Source organism: Thalassophryne amazonica, chromosome 17, assembly GCF_902500255.1.
Source record: "Thalassophryne amazonica chromosome 17, fThaAma1.1, whole genome shotgun sequence".
Classification (NCBI taxonomy): Eukaryota; Metazoa; Chordata; class Actinopteri; order Batrachoidiformes; family Batrachoididae; genus Thalassophryne; species Thalassophryne amazonica.
The window spans coordinates 15,311,347-15,317,346 of record NC_047119.1 but is presented as its reverse complement, the minus strand read 5'-3'; the positions used below and the strand labels follow the sequence as shown (position 1 = coordinate 15,317,346).

The 6,000-nt window shown below is 38.2% G+C and overlaps 1 protein-coding gene across 1 annotated transcript in view; it reads left to right on the top strand.

The window, feature by feature from the left end:
- The first annotated feature begins 1,098 nt into the window (after positions 1–1,098).
- kyat1 (kynurenine aminotransferase 1) overlaps positions 1,099–6,000 on the top strand; it is a 35,707-nt gene continuing 30,805 nt past the window's right edge. The window contains exons 1-2 of the mRNA XM_034191514.1: positions 1,099–1,249; positions 1,338–1,396. The gene's annotated coding sequence lies outside the window, so the exon portion shown is untranslated. The remainder of the gene's footprint in view (positions 1,250–1,337; positions 1,397–6,000) is intronic.

The following is a 6,000-nucleotide window of genomic DNA, read 5'->3' as shown; positions in this document are numbered from 1 at the left end:
GCTGCGCGACGTCCCGCTCCGTGGGAAGTCCTTACAGCGATAGAAACAATCCAAAATCTCTCATCAGCCGTTAAAATTTACAGCGAAAACCAGCTGAATTTCTCGAATTGTGTCCACTCGGATGTGCCTCAGTTTTTTAAAAATTTTGATCAAGCACAGCGCCAATCTCTCAGCAACTTCTCAGACAATGAAAATCCGACGAGGGGGCTGGTCCACTCCTTCTACAAGGCGTGCTCACAGGCGAATGACGTCACCGACAGGCGTGAAAAAACTCACGCATGCGCACGAGGGTTCAAGCTTGGCTGATGTAATCACACGTGATTCAAATCCATATAGTTTTTTTTTTTTTATAAAACTGTCGGTTTCTTTTCTAATAGACATCGTATATATGTGTGTATGTATATATATATATATATATATATATATATATATATATAAAAACACTATGTAACACAATTTTTGTTCCTGGCTTCTAACTGTTATATTTCAACTGCTTATGTCTAAAGTCTATCGAAAAATGACTACATTCAGCACAAACTTTGATTTTGATTTTTTTTTTTTTTTTTTACGTTCTACAAAGTTCTAAAAGTTTCTTGAAATTTCTAGATAATTCTGGAAACGTCTAGAAAATTCTGGACAGTTACAGCAGTTATAGAATATTCTAGAAGACTACTCAGTAGTAGTGAAGGCGAATCGAGAATATTCTTAAAAAACAGACAAATTTCAAAATATCATTGTCCTGATCACAGAAGCAAAGTTTCTGTGGAATAACAGCTATTTTCTATTTATTTAAGGCTAACAGGTTAGGAAAACACACTGTGTACCCAGGAACACAACAAAATTAAAATTTGTTACATAGTGTAATGTTGACCATTTGGATAATTATTGTTACAATGTGTGTGTTCATGTAGTTTATTATTGTTCCGATAATAATTCCAGATATTTATTATATATAACTTGTTGCTATTATTATCTATTTGGTTTATCTTGCTCCGCCCATTCAGGAAGTCGAACTCCCAATAAGGAGAGGGGGCGAGGGGGGGGGAGACCTACCATTGAACCTCCAAGACAAAGTAACAAATAATTTAAAAAATTTTTTTTGTTGTTGTTGTTTTGGGTTCCTCCCTCTGGAGGTTAGTGTTCACCCTTTCAAAAATTGTGAGTATTATTTATATTAATGGGAAGTCTTCGAAGTTTTGCAGGAAATTTGAAGGTAATTTTGCAGAATTCCGTCCGAAACCGTCCTGAGGTGGGTACTGCAGTATTAAAGTACTGGAGTAATAATGGTAATACTGCTCGGTGGGCTGTTTGAGGCTCGACTGAGGTTTTAATTTCAGGTCAACATGTCACGAAGGTTGAACGCTCGTCGAACTGAAGGCGTCGATAAAAACGTCTGGTAAGTAAAGAGGCTTTGTCGTATTAATAATCCCAAATGATATTCGTACGTAGCACAGTCTTGTTATGATTAAAGTTTGGGGTTGTGGCTAACGTTTCGAATCTACGTAGCCTTACGATCACGTGAAGTTCCCGAGTGAAAACAAGCTGCCGAAGGGACTTAACGTTATGAATAGAAATCATTTTAAAGGTCTGTGCTGCGCAGACGGAGCTCCGTTTAACGTTAAAGTTCTGCTCTTAAAAGGGTCGTTTGTGGACAAATCTTTCGTTTTTGGACAAATCCCTTTTGTATTTTATAGCTAAAAGATTTCACTTAAAATGGCAAGATTAGCATGTGCATGTAGAAATTCGTACTACGAGCAGAGTTCAAGTTGAAATGGGTTGTTTTCGACGTCCTTGACGTACGTCACGGAAGTCCTGTTTGTGTTTTGCTCACTTTCATCTCAAGATGATTGATGCGCAGTACTTGTAGTGCAGTTGAATGGGGCTGTCTACACAGGTGACACCCCTGTGTATTAACATGTCATCAACCATAACTTAGATTTAGGGAATAACCCTGTTGTGTCTGGTGATTTGAGGACGTTCATGCTGGTTTTACGGTCGCGGATTGAGCTATACCGGAGTGGTTCTGGACACGAGGAGAAGACAGTCTGTATAAATGTGAGTAGGAGCCAAGCCGGTTCGCCATCTGAACACACAGCTGGAGAAACGTGGAAAGGCTGGAAAGAAGGCTGGCAGAATAGTTTGTTAGGCAAGGCACAGCGCAAACTGTCATGGAAGTCACAGTAGTATCTGGCAAAGGATTAACTAAATCACAGGTCTTAAATAGTCTCAGGTAATCAATCAGAACTCCTAACAGGTGTGCAGATCAACATAAAGAGCGCCATCTAGTGGACAACAGAAAATACTACAGGCTGAAAACAAGGTGGAAACAAAAAGTCACTGCACAAGGCACGGCAGGGCCAGACAGTCATTGCTGTGTTGTCGGCCCTCTGGCCATCATCAGGGAATTCAAATGCTGACTGACTACTCATCATGATAAGTAATAGTTATCCGTTGTTTAATGTCAGGTATCAGACAGTTGTAGGCGGGGCATACTTGCTTCAGACAAATCATGTAATCAGCTAGATGTTTGATGTAATTTGATGTATTCTTTATCATTTCCTTTCCAAATATGTAAGTAATTAACTTTTAACATTAGGCTGGCCTTCATTCACTACAGTCTAGCTTCACGTTATCAGCTGAGGTTTGTTTTCCTTTCTGCCTACAGCCGCTTGTCTGCATTCATTCACAGCAGTAGTCAGACAGGAATTCCCCATCTCTTCTACACTGTAAAAATTATCAGGTTGACTCAATTTAAAACTTAAAGGGGAACAGAAATGTCCACAGATTATTCATAGCATGCAAACACAAAACATGCATTCATTTGATAGTTAAAGAAACACTAAAGATCATGAAACATCTACAGAAAACCTGTTTTAGTCATGGTCTGAGAGGCTTTGACATTGACCGGCTGCCGCCATTTATGCAGGTCAGGTGGGTGACGTCACTGATTGGGGAAGATGAGCCTCGTTCTGAGATTCCCTGCCAGAGGCACCAACACAGAGGTTATATATGACTGCTAGAGTTGACACTAAACGTGATCGTCCCTTCATGGACAGTGACATGATGCCTCCTAACTGGGCAAAATATTCACCAAGTTCCCGGATGTTAATGCATTTTCAGTGGGGATTCGCGACTGAACACACTCAGAAAAACACCCGCAAAATACATGTTAAAATGCCATTCTGACCTGGATATCAAGCCAGTAAAATTAATTAACATTACATAATGTTAGGAAAGTATTAAACTTACTCTGACACCCACACATTCTATAATATTAGTGTTGAAAATTACACAGATCTGCGCTGTTAAGCTGTGCTGCCGAGCTGAACCGAACTGCTGCTGCTGTTTTCAGCACAGCGCGGCTCCTAAAACCATTACCAAACTATATATATATATATAATATTTTTACACAGTTATCCTTTATTGACCGAGTTTCATTCATGAAGTCAGTGGTGTGTGTACAGATCTCTGTGTGTTGTGTGTAAAAAGTGTTGTCTGTGTCCTCGGACAGCACAGGCATGGGCTGGAAACGGGTGTAGCACCAAATTCTGGGCCCTAGGTACTAGCCATATTGAAGCTCCCCCCCGTTCTTTTTTATTAACACAAACACCAAATGTGTAATTCATAGTCAAACCAGGTCTAAAACATGTGTACCTTAGGTCACACCTGGGAGTCGTAACTCTTTTTAAAGCTGGGGGGAGCAATATTGAGTTGGGGGGTCTGGGGGACCAAATTGCACCACTCAATATTGCTAGTTTTCAAGCGCACCTCACTTTTCAAAACTTTTGGTTAGCAACTGTCTTCCCTCATTTAGTTTTCATTTCCTGTCCTTTTTTCTCTTCTGTTTTGAAATCCAGACTTTTTTTTTTTTTTTTTTTTTTTTTTTTTTTTTTTAGGAAAGACGTCTTATTTCAGCCTAAACACTAGGGCTGCAACTAATGATTATTTTAGTAATTGATTAATCGGTCGATTTATTTTTTCGATTAATCTTTTTTTTTTTTTACTTACATGTGAGTTTTGCCATTATTTGAGTTATTATTAAAAGGCCTTTATCATGCAACATCAACGTTTGAGCTTGTAATAAAGTTATGATGTTATATTCTTGTCAAAAACATACCTGGAGTAGTGTGTTGTTTTATTTTGCACGTACATAAATCACTGACACCACAGAGATTTCCATCAGGTTTCACCTGATTATGAGCATTTTTAGATGCCTACAGCAACTATCTCAACCACTGACACAATTACAGCAAGAGTCTACAAAGACCCTTTTAAAGACCTAACTAAATGTAATATGTGATCTTTAATAAGATTTTCATGAAAAATACACAAATGTGCAGTTAACTGCATTTTATTTTTTCTTGTGTAAAAACACAGCTTAGATGTGGTTTGACCGAAACAAATTGTCATTAAAATAAAACAGGGATGAAGTGGAGGTGTAAGAGTCACTAGGTGTTCACAGGAAACATTTATTCTATATTTTTTATGTTCATTGTTAGTTGGTTTTATATTTTCTGTTTTGTTTTATCAGGTTCTTTTCTTTTTCTCTAAAATTGTATTGCAGTATTATATTACTATTATTATTGTTGCAATTATTATTAATATATAAATAAAAATAAATTTTAAAATATTATTGTATATCATTTGACTCTTTTACGACAACAAACGGTCAGCCATAATTATTATACAGAAAACAATGCACAAACATGCTGAAATGCCAGCAGCTTAATGCTAACTTTAACATTGAAAACGCCATAGACATGCTAACGCGTTAGCATCGGTCCCGTTTTTAGGTTATAAAATACATCTATCAACTGTTCAGAAGGCCATAACAGGTCAGTTTAACATAAAAAACGTAAATATTCCTCACAGACATATGCTCTTTAGGGTTTTAGTGGGGAAAAATTAAGAACAAGCAAGATAAATCAAATGAAACCAACGAAGCAGCGGCTCGAAGCACTCCATTGGGTCAAGATTCAAAGCAAAGCTTGGTTGATTATGTGAAGAAACGAAACATTGCGGTAAAACAAGTTATTTAGCAACTAATCGTGACTAAATTCATTGACAACTATTTTAATAATCGATTAACTCATTAGTTGTTTCAGCACCACTAAAACCTCTTTCTGTCAGATCCCATTTTGGGATGTGTGTGTGTGTGGGGCAGCGTGCCGCCTGTGCGCCTGGGCTAAACCATTATACAAACTGTGCAGGGGTGGGAAAGGTTCCCAGAGATCTTTCAGTATTATTGTTAGAGCAGAATTATGTTTCACAACATTTATACATTCATTCTAATATATTCCTTTACAACATGAATTGTATGGACATTATAACATGCAACACAAAATTGTATATAATGTCAGTTTTTTTTGTGGGCCCTCCCATGCTCTGGGCCCTGGGTACGTAGTACCCTTTACCCCCATTTGATGCCCCTGGCTGGAACATACACCTGTTATCAACCAAATGTCACGGACAAAGTGACAAGAATAACCAAAACCACTTACTTATGGAAGGAAAATATTGTTTCCCTTGTTGCTCCGTTTGTCTCTTTGCCCAACATGTGCATCTTTCCCGCCATATTCCCCTGTTTCTTGACGAGACTAATAACTTCAATGAGCGAGCTCAGTAAACTGCACTTGTCCCCAGCAGAGGACGACCCCAACCAGTGACGTAAACCGAAGTGCCTTCCACTGACTTCAGCCAGTGGCCATTTACACGTCAATTTAGCTGCAATTTGATTCAAATAATATTATCTACACTGCGTTCCAACATTCTGCAAGGATGAATAACACTTAATTTTTACCAAGGAATGCATAAATTCTCAAAAAGCGTTTTCTGTTACCCTTTAAGTTCAATTGCTGCCTTCAAACATAATTCAACTTCAAGAAGATCTATCTACCATTTAAAACGCGCATTGTTAAGCTATGTTGGACATTTAAATGTAGATTCGTGTGAATCTCGCACAGTCTGGTGTCCGTGACTCTGCGAGAGGTTTTGTTTCAG